This window comes from Triticum urartu, chromosome 3 (assembly GCF_003073215.2).
Source record: "Triticum urartu cultivar G1812 chromosome 3, Tu2.1, whole genome shotgun sequence".
NCBI lineage: Eukaryota > Viridiplantae > Streptophyta > Magnoliopsida > Poales > Poaceae > Triticum > Triticum urartu.
Window position 1 is genome coordinate 488,916,434 of NC_053024.1, and position 24,848 is coordinate 488,941,281.

Genomic DNA, 24,848 nt, shown 5'->3' on the forward strand with positions numbered 1-24,848 from the left:
TCAAGGTATGTGCTTTGTGAAAGTCCAATTAAGCGTCTTGATCTATCTCTATAGATCTTAATGCCCAATATGTAAGCAGCTTCACCGAGGTCTTTCATTGAAAAGCTCTTATTCAAGTATCCCTTTATGATATCCAGAAATTCTATATTATTTCCAATCAATAATATGTCATCCACATATAATATCAGAAATGCTACAGAGCTCCCACTCACTTTCTTGTAAATATAGGCTTCTCCAAAAGTCTGTATAAAACCAAATGCTTTGATCGCACTATCAAAGAGCTTATTCCAACTCCGAGAGGCTTGCACCAGTCCATAAATGGATCGCTGGAGCTTGAACACTTTGTTAGCTCCCTTTGGATCGACAAAACCTTCTGGTTGCATCATATATAACTCTTCTTCTAGAAATCCATTCAGGAATGCAGTTTTGACATCCATTTGCCAAATTTCATAATCATAAAATGCGGCAATTGCTAACATGATTCGGACAGACTTAAGCATCGCTACAGGTGAGAAGGTCTCATCGTAGTCAATCCCTTGAACTTGTCGAAAACCTTTCGCAACAAGTCAAGCTTTGTAGACAGTAACATTACCGTCAGCGTCAGTCTTCTTCTTGAAGATCCATTTATTCTCAATTGCTTGCCGATCAACGGGCAAGTCAACCAAAGTCCACACTTTGTTCTCATACATGGATCCCATCTCAGATTTCATGGCTTCTAGCCATTTTGCGGAATCTGGGCTCACCATCGCTTCTTCATAGTTCGTAGGTTCATCATGATCTAGTAGCATGACTTCCAGAACAGGATTACCGTACCACTCTGGTGCGGATCTTACTCTGGTTGATCTACGAGGTTCGGTAGTAACTTGATCTGAAGTTTCATGATCATTATCATTAGCTTCCTCACTAATTGGTGTAGGTGTCACAGAAACCGGTTTTTGTGATGTACTACTTTCCAATAAGGGAGCAGGTACAGTTATCTCATCAAGTTCTACTTTTCTCCCACTCACTTCTTTCGAGAGAAACTCCTTCTCTAAAAAAACTCCGAATTTAGCAACAAAAGTCTTGCCTTCGGATCTGTGATAGAAGGTGTACCCAACAGTCTCCTTTGGGTATCCTATGAAGACACATTTCTCCGATTTGGGTTCGAGCTTATCAGGTTGAAGCTTTTTCACATAAGCATCGCAGCTCCAAACTTTCAGAAACGACAACTTTGGTTTCTTGCCAAACCACAGTTCATAAGGCGTCGTCTCAACGGATTTCGATGGTGTCCTATTTAACGTGAATGTAGCCGTCACTAAAGCATAACCCCAAAACGATAGCGTAAATCAGTAAGAGACATCATAGATCGCACCATATCTAATAAAGTACGATTACAACGTTTGGGCACACCATTATGCTGTGGTGTTCCGGGTGGCGTGAGTTGCGAAACTATTCTGCATTGTTTCAAATGTAGACCAAACTCATAACTCAAATATTCTCCTCCACGATCAGATCGTAGAAACTTTATTTTCTTGTTACGATGATTTTCAACTTCACTCTGAAATTCTTTGAACTTTTCAAATGTTTCAGACTTATGTTTCATTAAGTAGATATACCCATATCTGCTTAAATCATCTGTGAAGGTGAGAAAATAACGATATCCGCCACGAGCCTCAACATTCATTGGACCACATACATCTGTATGTATGATTTCCAACAAATCCGTTTCTCTCTCCATAGTACCGGAGAACGGCATTTTAGTCATCTTACCCATGAGGCGCGGTTCGCAAGTACCAAGTGATTAATAATCAAGTGGTTCCAAAAGTCCATCAGTATGGAGTTTCTTCATGCGCTTTACACCGATATGACCTAAACGGCAGTGCCACAAATAAGTTGCACTATCATTATCAACTCTGCATCTTTTGATTTCAACATTATGAATATCTGTATCACTACTATCGAGATTCATCAAAAATAGACCACTCTTCAAGGGTGCACGACCATAAAAGATATTACTCATATAAATAGAACAACCATTATTCTCTGATTTAAATGAATAACTGTCTCGCATCAAACAAGATCCAGATATAATGTTCATGCTCAACGCTGGCACCAAATAACAATTATTTAGGTCTAATACTAATCCCGAAGGTAGATGTAGAGGTAGCGTGCCGACCACGATCGCATCGACTTTGGAACCATTTCCCACGTGCATCGTCACCTCGTCCTTAGCCAATCTTCGCTTAATCCGTAGCCCCTGTTTCGAGTTGCAAATGTTAGCAACAGAACCAGTATCAAATACGCAGGTGCTACTGCGAGCATTAGTAAGGTACACATCAATAACATGTATATCACATATACCTTTGTTCACTTTGCCATCCTTCTTATCCGCCAAATACTTGGGGCAGTTCCGCTTCCAATGACCAGTCTGCTTGCAGTAGAAGCACTCAGTCTCAGGCTTAGGTCCAGACTCGGGTTTCTTCTCCTGAGCAGCAACTTGTTTGTTGTTCTTCTTGAAGTTCCCTTTCTTCTTCCCTTTGCCCCTTTTCTTGCAACTGGTGGTCTTATTGACCATCAACACTTGATGCTCCTTCTTGATTTCTACCTCCGCGGCTTTTAGCATTGCGAAGAGCTCAGGAATAGTCTTATTCATCCCTTGCATATTATAGTTCATCATGAAGCTTTTGTAGCTTGGTGGCAGTGATTGAAGAACTCTGTCAATGACACTATCAACAGGAAGATTAACCCCCAGTTGAGTCAAGTGATTATGATACCCAGACATTTTGAGTATATGTTCACTGACAGAACTATTCTCCTCCATCTTGCAGCTATAGAACTTATTGGAGACTTCATATCTGTCAATCCGGGCATTTGCTTGAAATATTAACTTCAACTCCTGGAACATCTCATATGCTCCATGACGTTCAAAACATCGTTGAAGACCTGTTTCTAAGCCGTAAAGCATGGCACACTGAACTATCAAGTAGTCATCAGCTTTGCTCTGCCAGACGTTCATAACATCTGGTGTTGCTCCTGCAGCAGGCTTGGCACTTAGCGGTGCTTCCAGGACGTAATTCTTTTGTGCAGCAATGAGGATAATCCTCAAGTTACGGACCCAGTCCGTGTAATTGCTACCATCATCTTTCAACTTTGCTTTCTCAAGGAACGCATTAAAATTCAACGGAACAACAGCACGAGCCATCTATCTACAATCAAACATAGACAAGCAAGATACTATCAGGTACTAAGTTCATGATAAATTTAAGTTCAATTAATCATATTACTTAAGAACTCCCACTTAGAAAGATATCCCTCTAATCCTCTAAGTGATCACGTGATCCAAATCAACTAAACCATGTCCGATCATCACGTGAGATGGAGTAGTATCAATGGTGAACATCAATATGTTGATCATATCTACTATATGATTCACGCTCGACCTTTAGGTCTCCGTGTTCTGAGGCCATATCTGTTATATGCTAGGCTCGTCAAGTTTAACCTGAGTATTCTGCGTGTGCAATTGTTTTGCACCCGTTGTATTTGAACGTAGAGCCTATCACACCCGATCATCACGTGGTGTCTCAGCACGAAGAACTTTCGCAACAGTGCATACTCAGGGAGAACACTTATACTTTGATAATTTAGGGAGGGATCATCTTATAATGCTACCGTCAATCAAAGCAAGATAAGATGCATAAAAGATAAACATCACATGCAATCAATATAAGTGATATGATATGGCCATCATCATCTTGTACTTGTGATCTCCATCTCCGAAGTACCATCATGATCACCATCATCACCGGCGCGACACCTTGATCTCCATCGTAGCATCGTTGTCGTCTCGCCAATCTTATGCTTCCACGACTATCGCTACCGCTTAGTGATAAAGTAAAGCATTACAGCGCGATTGTATTGCATACAATAAAGCGACAACCATATGGCTCCTGCCAGTTGCCGATAACTCGGTTACAAAACATGATCATCTCATACAATAAAATTTAGCATCATGTCTTGACCATATCACATCACAACATGCCCTGCAAAAACAAGTTAGACGTCATCTACTTTGTTGTTGCAAGTTTTACGTGGCTGCTACGGGCTTAGCAAGAACCGTTCTTACCTATGCATCAAAACCACAACGATAGTTTGTCAAGTTGGTGCTGTTTTAACCTTCGCAAGGATCGGGTGTAGCCACACTTGGTTCAACTAAAGTTGGAGAAACTGACACCCGCCAGCCACCTGTGTGCAAAGCACGTCGGTAGAACCAGTATCGCGTAAGCGTACGCGTAATGTCGGTCCGGGCCGCTTCATCCAACAATACCGCCGAACCAAAGTATGACATGTTGGTAAGCAGTATGACTTATATCGCCCACAACTCACTTGTGTTCTACTCGTGCATAACATCAACGCATAAAACCTAGGCTCGGATGCCACTGTTGGGGAACGTAGTAATTTCAAAAAATTTCCTACGCACACGCAAGATCATGGTGATGCATAGCAACGAGAGGGGAGAGTGTTGTCTACGTACCCTCGTAGACCGGCAACGGAAGCGTTGACACAACATAGAGGAAGTAGTCGTACGTCTTCCCGATCCGACCGATCCAAGTACCGAACGTACGGCACCTCCGAGTTCTGCACACGTTCAACTCGGTGACGTCCCCCGAGCTCCGATCCAGCAAAGTGTTGAGGGAGAGTTTCGTCAGCACGATGGTGTGATGACGGTGATGATGTTCTACCAACGCAGGGCTTCGCCTAAGCACCGCTACGATATGACCGAGGTGGAATATGTTGGAAGGGGGCACCGCACACGGCTAAGGAATGATCACGAAGATCAACTTGTGTGTCATGGGGTGCCCCCTTGCCCCCGTATATAAAGGAGGGAGAGGGGGAGGTGCGGCCGGCCCAAGGGGTGTGCCTGGAGGAGTCCTACTCCCACCGGGAGTAGGACTCCCCCCTATTGCCTTGTTGGAAAAGGAAGGGGGAAGGGAGAAAGAGGAAAGGGGGGCGCCGGCCCCCCCTTCCTTGACCTATTCGGACTAGGGGGGAGGGGCGCGCGGCCTGCCCTGGCCGGCCCTCCTCTTCTCCCTTAGGGCCCATGTAGGCCCAATAACCCCCGGGAGGGTTTCGGTAACCCCCGGTACTCCGGTAAAATCCCGATTTCACCCGGAACGTTTCCGATATCCAAATATTGGCTTCCAATATATCAATATTTATTTCTCGACCATTTCGAGACTCCTCGTCATGTCCGTGATCATATCCGGGACACCGAACAACCTTCGGTACATCAAAACACAAAAACCCTAATTACGATCGTCACCGAACTTTAAGCATGCGGACCCTACGGGTTCGAGAACTATGTAGACATGACCGAGACACGTCTCCGGTCAATAACCAATAGCGGAACCTGGATGCTCATATTGGCTCCTACATATTCTACGAAGATCTTTATCGGTCAGACCGCATAACAATATACGTTGTTCCCTTTGTCATCGGTATGTTACTTGCCCGAGATTCGATCATCGGTATCTCAATACCTAGTTCAATCTCGTTACCGGCAAGTCTGTTTACTCGTTCCGTAATACATCATCCCGCAACTAACTTATAGTTGCAATGCTTGCAAGGCTTGAGTGATGTGCATTACCGAGAGGGCCCAGAGATACCTCTCCGACAATCGGAGTGACAAGTCCTAATATCGAAATACGCCAACCCAACAAATAACTTCGGAGACACCTGTAGAGCACCTTTATAATCACCCAGTTACGTTGTGACGTTTGGTAGCACACAAAGTGTTCCTCCGGTAAACGGGAGTTGCATAATCTCATAGTCATAGGAACATATATAAGTTATGAAGAAAGCAATAGCAACAAACTAAACGATCAAGTGCTAAGCTAATGGAATGGGTCAAGTCAATCACATCATTCTCCTAATGATGTGATCCCGTTAACCAAATAACAACCACATGTCTATGGTAGGAAACAAAACCATCTTGATCAACGAGCTAGTCAAGTAGAGGCATACTAGTGACACTCTGTTTGTCTATGTATTCACACATGTATTATGTTTCCGGTTAATACAATTCTAGCATGAATAATAAACATTTATCATGATAAGGAAATAAATAATAACTTTATTATTGCCTCTAGGGCATATTTCCTTCAGCTATGATCCTGAGCTCTACATGTGTTTTGTAGAATGTCATGTCATCTTTACAAGGGTGTATGCCATGTATTTTTGTGATCTTGGTGGTGACTAGCACAAGCATGCAAAGTAGCTTACTCAATGATGCTGATTTCAGGGACTTAGAATTTCACTAAGTCCTTGCCCTGTCATTATTTTTATGCCATATGTTCATGTTGTTTCCTAGTGATCCGTGCCTCTTTTGAGGATGATCAGTAAGGATGTTTTGTTAATATTGTGGTGCTCTATCCATCCATGTCTTTGTTTGCATTTATGGAGAACCCTAGCTTGATTCAATCGAGCTCTACTTTAGCTATAAAATGTTCCTGGCAGATGGTTAACATGTTTAGCGATTTTGCCAAGCTTATTGTTGTTGATCCGTGCATGCTATGTTGTTGTTCTTGCCATGTCTAGCTTCTATGCCATGTCTATTTGCTGGGTGTATGCTTAGTTTGTCATGCAATGCCTCGTAGTGAGTGCATCGAGCTCGTAAACATGCCTACTTGTTAATCTGTTTGCATGCTCCAGTTTTTCACCAAGTCTGAATCTGTTTATGTTTTTGCTATGTTCACATGCTTGCAATTGTACTTTCTGATCCATTTTGGCTCATGGTCACTAAGGGACTTTTGTTATATGCTTTCAGTAGCTTCATGCCATGCCTTGCTTTGCCATCATATGTTCCTGTAGCATGTAGTTTTCGTGCTCTAAACATTGCTTCCTGATGTTAAATTCCTGACTTGCTGTTAATTTCACTAAGTCTGAAACCTATTATCTTTTGAACTTTTGCCATGCTTGTTTGAACCTGTTATTGGGTGAATTAGCCGTAGCTCAGTGTTCATCTTTTGTCAAGAATCATGAGTGGATCCCTGCCATGTATTTTGTTGTCATGTTGGAGTGCTGTAGCATGTTGTTCTTGATGCATTTAGAACGCTACTTGCTGTTAATCGCAGACCGGTGTCATATTTGTTTGCTTGCCATTTCCAAACCGTGCATCCGATTCCGGTGATCTTTATATCGATTTCAACCGAAATCACCTCCTCTTTCCAGTGGCACTCTTGGACTTCCATGTTTATGCCAGGTTCAATCATTCCTTTTCAAATCATGCATATGCATCCCATACCACATCTCGCATATCATGCCATGTTCATGTGTTGGTTGTTTACTATGTTGTGTGCTTCTTTCCAGTGTTGCTTCTTCGGGTTGGTTCCGATAACGTCGTGTTTGTGAGGAACCGTTCGACTTCGTCCGTTTGTCTTCTTCATGGACTCGTTCTTCTTCCTTGCGGGATTTCAGGCAAGATGACCATACCCTCGAAATCACTTCTATCTTTGCTTGTTAGTTGCTCGCTCTTTTGCTATGCCTATGCTATGGTACATACCACTTTCTTATCATGCCTCCCATATTGTTAAGCCAAGCCTCTAACCCTCCTTGTCCTAGCAAACCGTTGTTTGGCTATGTTATCGCTTTGCTCAGCCCCTCTTATAGTGTTGCTAGTTGCAGGTGAAGACGGAGTTTGTTCCATGTTGGAACATGGATATTTGTTGGGATATCACAATATCTCGTATTTAATTAATGCATCTATATACTTGGTAAAGGGTGGAAGGCTCGGCCTTATGCCTGGTGTTTTGTTCCACTCTTGTCGCCCTAGTTTCCGTCATATCGGTGTTATGTTGCCGGATTTTGCGTTCCTTACACGGTTGGGTTATAATGGGAACCCCTTGACAGTTCGCCTTGAATTAAACTCCTCCAGCAATGCCCAACATTGTTTTACCATTCGCCACCTAGCCTTTTCTTTCCCTTGGGTTCTGCAGACTCAAGGGTCATCTTTATTTAAACACCCCCCCCCCGGCGAGTGCTCCTCTGAGTGTTGGTCCAAACTAGAGCCCTGTGCAGCGCCCCCTCGGGGAAACTCGAGGTTTGGTTTTAGTTGTATGGAGCGCTCATCTGAGTGTGCCCTGAGAACGAGATATGTGCAGCTCCTATCGGGATTTGTCGGCACATTCGGGCGGTGTTGCTGGACTTGTTTTACCATTGTCGAGGATGTCTTGTAACCGGGATGCCGAGTCTGATCGGTTTGTCTTGGGAGAAGGAATATCCTTCGTTGACCGTGAGAGCTTGTGATGGGCTAAGTTGGGACACCATGCAGGGATTTGAACTTTCGAAAGCCGTGCCCGCGGTTATGGGCAGATGGGAATTTGTTAATGTCCGGTTGTAGAAAACCTGAAGTTGAACTTAATTAAAATGCACCAACCGCGTGTGTAACCGTGATGGTCTCTTCTCGGCGGAGTCCGGGAAGTGAACACGGTGTTGGAGTAATGCTTGACGTGGGTTGTACTAGGATCACTTCTTGATCATAGTTGTTCGACCGTGCTTTTGCCTTCTCTTCTCGCTCTCGTTTGCGTATGTTAGCCACCATATACGCTAGTCGCTTGCTGCAGCTCCACCTCATACCTTTTACCCTTCCTATAAGCTTAAATAGTCTTGATCGCGAGGGTGTGAGATTGCTGAGTCCCCGTGATTCACAGATACTTCCTAAACCAGTTTCCATGTGCCGATGATACCGTGCAGGTGACGCAACCGAGCTCAAGGAGGAGCTTGATGAAGACCTTGTTCGTAGTGTTGTTTCGTTCCAGTTGATCAGTAGTGGAGCCTAGTTGGGACGATCGGGGATCTGTGTAGCTTTTGGGGTAGTCTTCTTTTATTTTGGTTCCGTAGTCGGACCTTGTTTGTATCTGGATGATGTAATGCTTTATTCATGTAATTGTGTGAAGTGGCGATTGTAAGCCAACTATGTATCTCTTTCCCTTATGTATTACATGGGTTGTGTGAAGATTACCTCACTTGCAACATTGCTTTCAATGCGGTTATGCCTCTAAGTCGTGCTTCGACACGTGGGAGATATAGCCGCATCGAGGGCGTTACAAGCGGACACAAAGCACATGGGAGGGACGGAGCAAGAGAAAGGAGCTCCAGGTGGAGTATTTTCGGTAAGCCGGATGTGGCAGAGGTCTAGACGCCCGCATACCTCCCCTACGTTTGATTCTGATTTGTGGTATTTTGGACATCTAGATCAGTGCACACATTGTTTGTGACCATCGTTGAATGGCAGAAATGTGTGATGAGCTGGAGTTGCCCATACAAGTTACAACCATGGAGAGTGTGAGACCCAACCATCGGAAGTTTGCCTCGCGTGATGGAATGGAGAGAATGGCGACATCGACATGTGAGACGAGAAGATAAGCTCTATTGGGGAATGCAATATTTCAAAAAAAATCCTACAATCACGCAAGATCTATCTAGGAGATGCACAACAATGAGAGGGGAGAGTGTGTCCACGTACCCTCGTAGACCGAAAGCGGAAGCGTTGAGTAATGCAGTTGATGTAGTTGAACGTCTTCGCGATCCAACCGATCAAGTACCGAACGCACGGCACCTCCGTGATTTGCACACGTTTAGCTCGGGATGTCCCTCAAACTCTAGATCTAGCTGAGGCCGAGGGAGAGTTTCTTCAGTGCGACGGCGTGTTGACGTGATGGTGAAGTTACCGACGCAGGGCTTCACCTAAGCACTACAACAATATTACCGAGGTGGAAATCTGTGGAGGGGGGCACCGCACACGGCTAAGAAATCAACTTGTGTGTCTATGGGGTGCCCCTAGGCCACGTATATAAAGGAGGGGAGGGAAGAAGTGGTCGGCCCTAGGGGGCGCGCCAGGTGTGGGAATCCTACTAGGACTCCACAGTCCAAGTAGGATTCCCCTCCTCTTTCCTATTCCTAGTAGGAGAAGGAGGGAAGGAGGAGGAGGGGAGAAGGAAGGAGGGGGCGGCGCCCCCTCCTAGTCCAATTCGGATCAGTCTAGGGGGGCCACCCCTTGAGGCCCTTCTCTCCTTTCTCGTATGGCCCATTAAGGCCCACTACTTCCCCCGACGAATTCCCGTAACTCTCCGGTACTCCGAAAAATACCCGAACCACTCAGAACCTTTCCGATGTCCGAATATAGCCTTCCAATATATAGATCTTTACGTCTCTACCATTTCGAGACTCATTGTCATGTCCGTGATCTCATCTGGGACTCCGAACAAATTTTGGTCATCAAATCAGATAATTCATAATACAAATCATCATCGAACGTTAAGCGTGCGGACCCTACGGGTTCAAGTACTATGTAGACATGACCGAGACACATCTCCGGTTGCATAACAATATACGCTGTTCCCTTTGACATCGGTATGTTACTTGCCCGAGATTCAATCGTCGGTATCATCATACCTAGTTCAATCTCATTACCGGCACGTCTCTTTACTCGTTCTGTAATGCATCATCCCGTAACTAACTATTTAGTCACATTGCTTGCAAGGCTTGTAGTGATGAGCATTACCGAGAAGGCCCAAAGATACCTCTCCGACAATCGGAGTGACAAATCCTAATCTCGATCTATGCCAACTCAACAAACACCATCGGAGACACCTATAGAGCATCTTTATAATCACCCAGTTACGTTGTGACGTTTGATAGCACACTAAGTGTTCCTCCGGTATTCGGGAGTTGCATAATCTCATAGTCATAGGAACATGTATAAGTCATGAAGAAAGCAATAGCAACAAACTAAACGATCATAGTGCTAAGGTAACAGATGGGTCTTGTCCATCACATCATTCTCTAATGATGTGATCCCGTTCATAAAATGACAACACATGTCTATGGCTAGGAAACTTAACCATCTTTGATTAACGAGCTAGTCAAGTAGAGGCATACTAGGGACACTCTGTTTGTATATGTATTCACACATGTATCAAGTTTCCGGTTAATACAATTCTAGCATGAACAATAAACATTTATCATGATATAAGGAAATATAAATAACAACTTTATTATTGCCTCTAGGGAATATTTCCTTCTGTCTCCCACTTGCACTAGAGTCAATAATCTAGTTCACATCGTCATGTGATTTAACACCATTAGTTCACATCTTTATGTGATTAGTTCACATCTCCATGTGACTAATACCCAAAGAGTTTACTAGAGTCAATAATCTAGTTCACATTGCTATGTTATTAACACCCAAAGAGTGATCATGTTTTGCTTGTGAGAGAAATTTAGTCAATGGGTCTGCCACATTCAGAGCCGTATGTACTTTGCAAAATTTTCTATGTCTACAATGCTCTGCATGGATCTACTCTAGCTAATTGATCCCACTTTCAATATGTATCCAGATTGAGACTCAGAGTCATCCAGATCGGTATCAAAACTTGCATCGATGTAACTCTTTACGATGAACTTTTTGTCACCTCCATAACCGAGAAACATATCCTTATTCCACTAAGGATATTTTTGACCGATGTCTAGTGATCCACTCCTAGATCAATATTGTACCCTCTTGCCAAACTCTTGGTGAGGTACACAATAGGTCTGGTACACAACATAGCATACTTTATAGAACCTATGGCTAAGGCATATGAAATGACTTTTCATTCTCTTTCTATTTTCTGTCGTGGTCGGGTTTTGAGTCTTTACTCAACTTCACACCTTGCAACACAGGCAAGAACTCCTTCTTTGACTGTTTCATTTTTAACTACTTCAAAATCTTGTCAAGGTATGTACTCATTGAAAATATATCAAGCGTCTTGATCTATCTCTATAGATCTTGATGCTCAATATGCAAGTAGCTTCACCTAGGTCTATATTTGAAAAACTCCTTTCAAACACTCCTTTATGCTTTCCACAAAATTCTACATCATTTCCGATCAAAAATATGTCATTCACATATACTTATCAGAAAGGTTGTAGTGCTCCCACTCACTTTCTTGTAAATACAAGCTTCACCGCAAGTCTGCATAAAACCATGTGCTTTGATCACTTTATCAAAGCATATATTCCAACTCCGAGATGCTTGTACCAGTCCATAGATGGATCGCTGGAGATTGCACACTTTGTTAGCACCTTTAGGATTGATAAAACCTTCTCGTTGCATCATATACAACTTTTCTTTAAGAAATCCATTGAGGAATGCAGTTTTTACATCCATTTGCTAGATTTCATAGAATGCGGCAATTACTAACATGATTTAGAAAAACTTTAAGCATCGATATGAGTGAGAAATTCTCATCGTAGTTAACACCTTGAACTTGTTGAAAACCTTTTGCGACAATTCAAGCTTTGTAGATAGTAACACTACTATCAGCATCTGTCTTCCTCTTAAAAATCCATTTATTCTCGATGGCTCACCGATCATCGGGCAAGTTAATCAAAGTCCATACTTTGTTCTTATACATGGATCCCATCTCAGATTTCATGGCCTCAAGCCATTTCATGGAATCTGGGCTCATCATCGCTTCCTCATAGTTCGTAGGTTTGTCATGGTCTAGTAACATGACTTCCAGAACAGGATTACCGTACCACTCTGGTGCGGATCTTACTCTGGTTGACCTATGAGGTTCAGTAGTAACTTGATCTGAAGTTTCATGATCATCATCATTAGCTTCCTCACTAATTGGTGTCGGAATCACTGGAACTGATTTCTGTGATGAAATACTTTCCAATAAGGGACCAGGTACAATTACCTTATCAAGTTCTACTTTCCTCCCACTCACTTCTTTCGAGAGAAACTCCTTCTCTAGAAAGGATCCATTCTTAGCAACAAATATCTTGCCTTCGGATCTGTGATATAAGGTGTACCCAACAGTCTCCTTTGGGTATCCTATGAAGACACATTTCTTCGATTTGGGTTCGAGCTTATCAGTTTGAAGCTTTTTCACATAAGCATCGCAACCCCAAACTTTAAGAAACGACAGTTTAGGTTTCTTGCCAAACCATAGTTCATATGGTGTCATCTCAACGGATTTAGATGGTGCCCTATTTAACGTGAATGCAGCTGTCTCTAATGCATAACCCCAAAACGATAGTGATAAATTGGTAAGAGACATCATATATCGCACCATATCTAATAAAGTATGGTTATGACGTTCGGACACACCATTATGTTGTGGTGTTCTAGGTGGTGTGAGTTGCGAAACTATTCCACATCGTTTCAAATGAATACCAAACTCGTAACTCAAATATTTGTTTCCCTGATCAGACTGTAGAAATTTTATTTTCTTGTTATGATGATTTTCCACTTCACTCTGAAATTCTTTAAAATTTTCAAATGTTTCAGACTTATGTTTCATCAAGTAGATATACCCATATCTGCTCAAATCATCTATGAAGGTCAGAAAATAACGATACCCACCGCGAGCCTCAACACTCATCGGATCGCATACATTAGTATGTATTGTTTCCAATAAGTCAGTGTAACGCCCTCGATGCGGCTATAGCTCCCACGTGTCGAGGCACGACTTAGAGACATAACCGCATTGAAAGCAATGTCGCAAGTCAGGCAATCATTACAACATCCCATGTAATACATAATAAAAGGGGGAGATAACATAGTTGGCTTACACTCGCCACATCACATCAGAGTACATAAATAACATCCATCTTACAAACACTCATGGCCCGACTACGGCGCCAAAATGGAAAAGAACCCAACATGCGACAAGGCCCTGAATCGAACCCCAACTAGGCACCACTACTGATCATCGGGAAAGGAAACATAATAACGCTGAGAGTCCTCGTCGAACCCCCACTTGAGCTCGTACTCGTCACCTGGCGCAAAATCACCTGGTCCTGCATCTGGAATTATAGTATCTGTGAGCCACAGGGACTCAGCAATCTCGCACCCTCGCGATCAAGACTATTTAAGCTTATAGGAATGGATAAGGCAAAACTATGTGGAGCTGCAGCAAGCGACTAGCATATATGGTGGCTATCTTATACGCAAAAGAGAGCGAGAAGAGGAGGCAAAGCGCGAGCGGGAATCTAAAGGAACAACCTGCGCAAGCATAACTCCAACACCGTGTCCACTTCCCGGACTCCGCCGAGAAGAGGCCATCACGGCAACACACTCAGTTGATTCATTTTAATTAATTAAGGTTCAAGTTATCTACAACCGGACATTAACAAATTCCCATCTGCCCATAACCGCGGGCACGGCTTTCGAAAGTTCAATCCCTGCAGGGGAGTCCCAACTTAGCCCATGACAAGCTCTCACGATCAACGAAGGAATAGACCTCCTCCCAAGACGTTCCGATCAGACTCGGTATCTCGGTAACTCAAGACACTTTGACAGGTTAAAACAAGACCAGCAACACCGCCCGAATGTGCCGACAAATCCCGATAGGAGCTGCACATATCTCTTTCTCAGGGCTCACTCAGATGAGCGCTCCATACAACTAAAACCAAACCTCGAGTTTCCCCGAGGGGGCGCTGCACAGGACTCTAGTTTGGACCAACACTCAGAGGAGCACTGGCCCGGGGGGGTTAAAAATAAGATGACCCTTGAGTCTGCAGAACCCAAGGGAAAGGAAAAGGCTAGGTGGCAAATGGTAAGACCAGTGTTGGGCATTGCTGGAAAAGCTTTAAGCAAGGCGAACTATCAAGGGGTTCCCATTATAACCCAACCGCGTAAGGAACGCAAATTCCGGGAACATAACACCGATATGACGGTAACTAGGGCGGCAAGAGTGGAACAAAACACTAGGCGAGAGGCCGAGCCTTCCACCCTTTACCAAGTATATAGATGCATTAAGATAACATGGAAATATAATGATATCCCCAACAAGAAAAATAAATGATGTTCCAACAAGGAACGGCTCCAATCTTCACCTGCAACTAGCAACGCTATAAGAGGGGCTGAGCGAAGCGGTAACATAGCCAATCAACGGTTTGCTAGGACATGGTGGGTTAGAGGTTCAACATGGCAATTGGGAGGCTGACAAGCAAAAGGTAGGCATCGTAGCATTGGCAAAGCAAGAGCGAGCAAACTAGCATAGCAAAGATAGTAGTGATTTCGAGGGTATGATCATCTTGCCTGCACAGTTGTCAGAGTTGACTGGATCCTCACAAGCAAACTCAACGGGCTCCTCGGTAGCGAACTCGTCTCCCAGCTCTACCCAACAAGACAAACAAGCAACAAGGACACAATCAACCACGTGCAAGACCAATCAATATGATGAAATGATGATATGCTATGCGGGATGCGATGCGGGATGCAAAATGCAAGATATGACAGGAAATGCATGAACCTGTCCTCCACTTGGAATTCCAAGGGTGCCACTGGATAGAGGGGATGAAATCGCTTGAAAACGATATAAAGATCATTGGAAACGGAGTTACGGTTTGGAAATGGCAAGCGTTTTAAGATATGACACCGGTCTGCGATTTACAGCAAGTAGGCATCTAAATGCAACGAGATGAACATGCTACAGCCGCCAAACAAGACAACAAAACACATGGCAGGGATTCACACAAGATGCTTATCAAAAGACTAGCACTGAGCCACGGCCAATTCATCCATAAAGAGGTTCAAACAAGCATGGCAAAAACGCAAATGCACAACAGATTCCAGACTTAGTGAAATTAACACTAGTCTGAAATTTCAGATCACGATGCTCACTTCGGAGCAGCAAAACAACATGATACATGACCTGAACATGACAAGTAAGAACATGGCATGGAGCTACGCAACAAGCTTAACAAAAGTCCCAAAGTGACCTGGGGCCAAAAGGGATCACAAAAATATATTAACGGGCACACGAACATAGCTAAAACACAATCAGTTTTCAGACTTAGTGAAAACTGAGACATGCTGAAATATAACTCACGAAGGCATGTAAACGAGCTCGATGCACTCACCATGGTGCAAGTCACAGCAAGGCAAACATACGTCCATTAAGAAGGCACAAAATACAAGCTAGACATGTCAAGAACAATGGCATAGCATGCACGGATCAACTATAACAACGCCGGCAAAATCGCAAACGAGTTGACGATCTGCCCAGATTCACCACGAAGCAAAAGTAGAGCTCGATTGACTCAAGCTATGGTGCTCCATAATTGCAAACAAAGACATGGATGGATAGAGCATAAGATGATTAACAAAACTCCTTTACTGATCATCCTCAAAAGAGGCACGGATCACTAGGAAACAAGCTGGACATATGGCATCATGAACTACAATATCCCAGACTTAGTGAAAACAATTAAGTCCCTGAAAACAGATTTACCGGGTGCCTCACTTTGCAAGCTTGCACAAGTCACCACACACATCCTAAAAATGCATGGGTTGCACCTCTGGAAAGAAGACAAAATGCTTAACAAAACATATGAAGGACTCACAGGCATAGCATACACACAATAATCATGGCAAAAATGACAAAAGTCTAAGATGAGCTAGCAGATCTGACAATTAACTCACGAAACCTCCTTCTAACAGTATTTTGGGCATCAATATGAACTCAAATGAAAATTATGCAATGTAATGAAATGATTTACTCGTCGAGACGAACATTTTGATATATCATATGTCCAAAACGGAGCTACGGATGCAAAGTTACGGGCGGTCAAAGTATGCATAAAAAACTAGGGTTAGGGACGAAAAAGTCAACCGAGAACTCGGATCCAGATCGGGATCTCGCGGGTACTGTTCACGACACTGTTCACGGTGCGTTCTTCGAGGTTCGTCGGCGCCGAGGTCGGTCGCCGGAGAAGATGGGCTTGCCGGGGACGGTGAGGAGGCGGCCGGATCCGGCCGGTCGCCGGAGGTGGAGCGGCGGCCGCGGGCGGGGCGAGGCACGGCCGGCCGGCGCGCGGCGGGCGGCGAGGCGGCGTGGAGGCGCGGGCGGCGGCGCCGGCTGCCGGAGTCGCTGAAGAGGCGGGCGGCGGCGGCGCGGCTTGAGGCGGCGGCGGCGAGCGGCTTGAGGCGGCGGGGTTCTGGCCCGGGGCGCGGCGAGCGGGGGCCGGCGATGGGCTTCGGGCCCGCGGCGGTGGGCGGCGAAGCGGTCCCGCGCCGGGGACACGTGGCGGCAGCGGATAGGGCAAGGGGAGCGGGGCGGACACGTCCGGCGCCGGCGGACGTTGTCCGGCGCGCGGGGAAGATCTGTTTTTTTTTCTAGGGTTTCGTGGGAAGAGATGATCCGAGAATGGAGGGGGTATATATAGGCATAAGTGGAGCTAGGAGAGTCCAAATGAGGTGCGGTTTTCGGCCACGCGATCGTGATCGAACGCTCTAGGACATGGAGCAGAGTTTGGTGGGTTTTGGGCCAAATTGAAGGGGTGTTGGGCTGCAACACACACGAGGCCTTTTCGGTCCCTCGGTTAACCGTTGGAGTATCAAACGAAGTCCAAATGGTACGAAACTTGACAGGCAGTCTACCTGTAGTAAACCAAGGCCGCATGACAAGTCTCGGTCCAATCCGGAAATGTTTAATCCCCACACACGAAAGAAAGCTAGAAATGACCACCGGAGGAGAACGAAGCGCCGGAATGCAAAACGGACAACGGGGAAAATGCTCGAATGCATGAGATGAACACGTATGCAAATGCAATGCACATGATGACATGATATGAGATGCATGAAAACAAAAACAACACACGGAGACAAAAACCCGAACCCGAGGAAATAAATATAACTTAACGCCGGAAACGGCAAGAGTTGGAGTACAAATTGGGAAAGTCGTATCTGGGGCGTTACAGTCAGTTGCTCGCTCCATTGTTCCGGAGAACGGAGTCTTAGTCATCTTGCCCATGAGGCATGGTTCGCAAGCATCAAGTGATTCATAATCAAGTGATTCTAAAACCCCATCAGCATGGAGTTTCTTCATGCGCTTTACACCAATATGACCTAAATGGCAGTGCCACAAATATGTTGCACTATCATTATCAACTTTGCATCTTTTGGCATCAATATTATGAATATGTGTATCACTACGATTGAGATTCAATAAACCATTCACCTTGGGTGTATGACGACAGAAGGTTTTATTCATGTAAATAGAATAACAATTATTCTTTGACTTAAATGAATAACCGTATTGCAATAAACATGACTGACGATGTCCTGGACTAGGGGGTACTCACCACGTCGTCTCCCGATCTATTAGATTGGGCCGAGGCCCCCCATGGCCGTATACTCATGGGCCAGTTCGGACAGCTGCCACATACAAGGAAGATTCCACAAAGACTTGGCGATCAAGACAAGGACTTCTCCCCACCGACGTATTCGGCTAGGACTCTTGTTAACCTAGGCCTCTGGTGCATTATATAAACCAGGGCCACGCTACTCGATACAACATACAGAACAACAATCATACCATAGGCTAGCTTCTAGGGTTTAGCCTCTCCGATCTCGTGGTAGATCTACTCTTGTACTACCCATATCATCAATATTAATCAAGAAGGACGTAGGGTTTTACCTCCATCAAGAGGGCCCGAACCTGGGTAAAACTTCGTGTCCCTTGCCTCCTGTTACTATCCAGCCTAGACGCACAGTTCGCGACCCCCTACCCGAGATCCGCCGGTTTTGACACTGACATTGGTGCTTTCATTGAGAGTTCCGTTGTGTGATCGACAAAAGGATCGATGGGTCGCCTGCATATCAACTGCGACTTCGGCGTCTTCGTGACCAGTTCAACCGGTCACCTTGGTTCAACCAAGAATTGCGCCCCGTGTTCGGATCACCATGTTCGGACGAGGGCCTTCATCAAACATCAACTCCGATCTCTATCAAGATCACGGAGGAATCATCTATGGAGCTCGGGGGCTCAACGTCAACATTGCCCTCAAGCGACCGTGCTGGGTTTTTTTTTGACAGCGAACTCGTATCTTCCGCCACCATCTCCTCGAGTATTTCTTTGACGATTGCTTTGGTGGAATTGTGAGGAATTGAGTCTATAACAACCCTGGAAAATTTCGTCGAGTTCCGATGGAGGAATCTCTGTCAATCCACGATATACCGGAGCCCTGTCAAATCTGGATGGGAATTTGGATGAGTTCAGGGCGTGGTGTCCAGCTTCTAGCTCGGACATCCTTTGGAAGATCCAACCGTTGATCGTCTGTGGAATTCCTATATCTACCACCTCTCAAAATTTCAGCTCGATCCGACTGTCCAAACTCCGGGAACCTTCCGATTAGTGCATCACTTTTCGAATCTGTTTTCTATGCGAAAACGAATCCGACCCGAGTTCATCTTTTTTATGAACGGGATTTCGAACATCCCTTTTGAAGGAAGTTTTGTATGGGGTATTGTGTTTTGTTCCTGAACACATCCCACTAACTTTAAGATCTTTTGAACATGATCTTCAACATCATGCTGGTGTCAAACCAGTCCGGCAATATTACTCCACGGCTGCTGACCTGCGCTAGACACGTCGTCACTTTAGCCGAGCTCAACTTCTTCGGATCATCATCTCGACAAGCCGAACAAGAGTCCGGCATCGCGAAGGATAAATCATCATCAACATCGCCGCCCCACGGATTATACGGAGCGGGCATACCGGCATCGCCGCACGATCGCTTCATCAAGCCGGCATTGACCACGTCACGACCTGCATCGACAGGGCCGCACTATTGCTTCTTCAAGCTGGTGTCCATCACACCGACCTACTTCGACTCATCGGCTGACGTCGAGGCTTTGACATCTCGGCTGGACCGGGGGCTTCGCCATCTCTTCATCAACCTACTCCGGACACTTCGGCGTCACTAGCCGACCAGCTCCGTCACGTTAGCTGGGCCGAGGGCTTTGCCTCGGCGAGTCAACCTTTACCAGCATTGCCATGCCGTCGTTTTATCGCCCATCAGGCAATGGGTGTGCGGAGCGAGTCCCAATTTTGGGAATCACCTTCCTTCGGATTGCTACAACAAATAAACCAGGTGCTATTAATCCCAGTATTTTTTGCTTGTTTGGGTTCATTTTTCCTAAGAAATTATTACTCTGGTTTGTCCATGATATGTACACAGGTCTATCAAATGGTGACCGCATTAATGACGGTCGCGTGGTGATTCGATCAGTTTCCGTACATAGTCCGGCGAACGCCGCATCCGGAGCTCGGACCGACCTGTGAATTCAGGCTTTGCCACGCCTTTACTACATCACGCCGACGCCCTGCATCGACATTGACTTCGGCGCCAGGCCATATTTATTCTATTCCTCACTTTGCATAAATTATTTATTATGCAACATTTTTTTTAATTATCATTATTACTATTATCTCCGGTTTGCACTATTTTTTGTGCGCGGGAAAATGATCTAGGGACTTCGGCGTCACTCTGCCGGTCTGCATTGACTGTGCCACTTCGGCGTGTCGAGCTCTCCGCTCCACCACCTCGGGACCAGCTTGGGGGATGGAACCTTGCCCCGCATCAAGCTCGGACCGCGTCATCAATACCGAACACATTAACCAGCTAAGTCGCTTTCATGCTCAAAGCTTTAATTTCTAACTTGTGTTCGGTTCGACCAAGCATTATACTTTTTTGGAAAAAAGTTGCTTGTAAAAAATTTCCTTGTCCAAACTTTGTTTGTGACGCATAAATTCAAATACCCAATTCATTTGGGGGCTTCCTTCATGAAGCTTTTCCACTTGCATATGATTATACTTGTACGGCTTCGTTCCTTGTTCGTGTATTACGCCACAATATGCACCATATTGACTTAAGCGATTTGCAAGCTAGGTTGCCTCGCTCCTGTGTTTACCCCTACGTTCCCAATTGTTTGGCTAGGGAGTAAAGGGAGCACCTCTGCGATTGTCACCATCGGGTCGCCCGAGCCGGACCTCATACTGGGTGAAGCCGAAAGCTAGCGCTCTTATAGTTTTCAATGATGGTCGGCACACAACGGAACTCATGAGTACAAAAAATCTATTGCACAAGTCTCATAATAACTATGAGCACCGAAGAAAGGTATCGGTGGGGGTACTATTTTCTTTGAAGATGCTTCTTACACTTCACGGTAAAATAGCATAAGTTCCCTGAGCGCGTTTGTCTGTTACAGCCTTATGGCCTGATTGCCTGGTTATTGGAAACACCGTCGATATTCTCGATCGATGGAGTACATAACACTTTTCGGTCCTTGACCAAAGAGGGAGAAGCTGATGGTCGGTTAAGACGCGTTTAAAGTTTGGTTGAACATAGATATGATATAAGTACTTCGGTACATGCAATCATTCTTCTACCCAAGTCACTTGGGGGCTCTTAAGTTTATTTGAGCCATTTTATAATAAGTGTTCTTCTTCTTAGTCGTTGCAAAGTTTTATTATTATTATTTATCACTCCTTTTTTCGACACGAGTGTGCGGTCACTAGCCGGGGAGCCTAATTTCTCTCTCAAAGCCGCTAGAGTTTAGTTTGCTAAACTGGCCTGGTGAGAAGTACTCCGCCCTCGGGATAGGAGTTTGAAGCCGTAGGCTGACCCGCTCGAAGTCTTGAGATAGGATGTATCATGTTAAAGCACGACAGAAGCACTTCTTTTTTCTAAGACCAACTTTCGGATTGGCACCGAACACTTGATATTGTTCGGACGTCATGTTTTTACTGACGTTTCTTGGTTTTCCAAGCTTTTTGGCACTTTTAAACTATTTGTGCTTTTCCAGCATTAGTCTCGCAGTGCAACGCCGGACACCTTTAGGGATTCGGCAAAAACATTCTCAGATATTGCTATATATGCATCAGTTTTGAATTGTGTTTTCGGTCAATAGTTGGGTTGCCCGGCTCCTGCACTTGCTTCCTACATTCCGTTTTGTTCGGCTAGGCGTGCAAAGGGAGAACCACTGCGATTGTGCTTCCAGCTCACATGGTTAAGCACCTCAGTGGAGAAAGCCGAAAACTGACTTTCACAATAAGCGTAAACTAGTCAGCGATCCGATGACTATGTTAAATGATGGGCCATTCATAACATTGGCCAAAGTGTTTACGACTTGACCCCGACTGTCGCCGAACACTACCGGGGGCTATTAACTGGCCTCCCAAACTAAATCCTCAATATTTTGCTCTTACATTAGAGCTGAGGTTTAATGATCATGCTTAGAATGACAACCCAAAGAAAGGAACCGATAGCGGGACTATTTTCTTTGGAAGACATTTCTTCTGTTAAACAGTAATATAACTCTCTGTGTTCCTTTGTTTGTAAAACCGTATGGCCAGATTGCCTTGTTTGTTGTAAATCTTTGCCCTCATAAAGGCTTTATAAAGTAGGACAAACACTCCTCGGCTACTGGCCGAGGAGGTGGAAGCCGATGGTCGGTCAACAAAGTTTTGTACAATGCGGATCCGAGCATTAATGACGTAAAGTACTTGGATACATAGAGTCATTACACATAATTTGTGATTTTACTATGGATATTGATCCTTAATTCGGCCACCCGTGCCCGCATTAAGGCTCGGGGGCTACTGGGCTTCAGGCTTATTATTTACGAATATTAAAGGGGCACATTGATCCCTTGATCTGGTGTTACCACCCGACCAGTGTCTCGGGGGCTACTGCATTGCTTGTCCAATGCAGAAAATTTTATGTGCAATATAGTTTCCGAGGAGATTTTGATCCTCAGGTTGGTCGGCCGCACCCAACCTGAGTCTCGAGGACTGAGCACGCCGCTTTTAGTGTCCCGAAGTATTCTGCCGAGCTTGGACTTGATCCTTAGGCCGATTTTCCAAATCAACCTGAGTCTCAGCGGCTACTAGGATCAGCGGTCTTACGTCATCCTTCAGGTGCATCTCGGGTTTTAGACCGATACACACCTTGAGGGCTACTGGCTATATATCTCGGCAGAGAATAAATTGCACCAATAAAAAATATTCACAAAAATCGACCCACATTCGGGGTGGTGCACCACCTCGGAAGCAGCCTGGCATAAAGCTCGGGCGCTAGTGGCTGGCTCCATAGAGGGCATTTCCAGCATTAAGCTTGGATAAACTCCTTCAAACTTCTTTGAACCAAGGTGATTTACGACACCTCGGATATAGTCCGGTGTTGGAGCTCGGATACAGTCCGGCGTTGGAGCTCGGATATACAGTCCGGCGTTGGAGCTCGGATACATAGTCCGGCGTTGGAGCTCGGATACATTCCGGCGTTAGAGCTGGGAAGCGGTCCGGCGTTGGTGCTCGGTTGCAAAAGATACCTCGAATACAGTCCGGCGTTGGAGCTCGGACGCAAGAGGACGCTGCCGCCCGGGAACAACTTCAAACCTGAGGTGTGGCATAAAAATAACAAGGCATTGGTAAAGGCCGGAAACTTAAAGGGGCTCCTCGGATACCCGACGTGTAAACTCGTCGAATGCATTTCGGCGATCCTCAAGATCGAAGATAAAGAAGATTTGTTGAACCAGTTTTCAAGACCAACAACCGAAGATGAAGAACAGTTCAGAAGAATCGAGGAGCGTCCCTAACTTGAAGACCGGTTCAGGGGGCTACTGATGGTGTCCTGGACTAGGGGGTACTCACCACGTCGTCTCCCAATCTATTAGATTGGGCCGAGGCCCCCCATGGCCGTATACTCATGGGCCAGTTCGGACAGCTGCCGCATAGAAGGAAGATTCCACAAAGACTTGGCGATCAAGACAAGGACTTCTCCCCACCGGCGTATTCGGCTAGGACTCTTGTTAACCTAGGCCTCTGGTGCATTATATAAACCAGGGCCAGGCTAGTCGATACAACATACAGAACAACAATCATACCATAGGCTAGCTTCTAGGGTTTCGCCTCTCTGATCTCGTGGTAGATCTACTCTTGTACTACCCACATCATCAATATTAATCAAGCAGGACGCAGGGTTTTACCTCCATCAAGAGGGCCTGAACCTGGGTAAAACTTCGTGTCCCTTGCCTCCTGTTACCATCCAGCCTAGACGCACAGTTCGGGACCCCCTACCTGAGATCCGCCGGTTTTGACACCGACAATGACCCAATCATATTATGCTCAATGCAAACACCAAATAACATTTATTTTAGGTTCAACACTAATCCCGAAGGTAAAGGGAGTGTGCGATGGTGATCTTATCAACATTGGAATGACTTCCAACACACATCGTCACCTTGCCCTCAACTAGTCTTTGTTCATTTTGTAACTCTTGTTTTGAGTTACTAATCATAGCAACTGAACCAGTATCAAATACCCAGGGGCTACTATGAACACTAGTAAAGTACACATCAATAACATGTATATCATATATACTTTTGTTCACTTTGCCATCCTTCTTATCCGCCAAGTACTTGGGGCAGTTCCGCTTCCAGTGACCATTTCCTTCGCAGTAGAAGCACTCAGTTTCAGGCTTGGGTCTATTTGGGCTTCTTCATGGGAGTGGCAACTTACTTGCCATTCTTCTTAAAATTCCCTTTCTTTCCCTTGTCCTTTTACTTGAAACTAGTGGTCTTGTAAACCATCAACATTTGATACTTTTCTTGATTTCTACCTTCGTCGATTTCAGCATCACGAAGAGCTCGGGAATCGTTTTCGTCATCCCTTGCATATTATAGTTCATCACGAAGTTCCAATAACTTGGTGATAGTGACTAGAGAACTCTGTCAATTACTATTTTATCTGGAAGATTAACTCCCACTTGATTCAAGCAATTGTAGTACTCAGACAATCTGAGCACATGCTCACTGGTTGAGCTATTCTCCTCCATCTTGTAGGCAAAGTACTTGTCAGAGGTCTCATACCTCTCGACTTGGGCATGAGTCTGAAATACCAATTTCAGTTCTTGGAACATCTTATATGCTCTGTGGCGTTTAAAACGTTTTTGAAGTCCCGGTTCTAAGTTGTAAAGCATGGCGCACTAAACTATCAAGTAGTTATCATACCGAGTTGGTCAGACGTTCATAACGT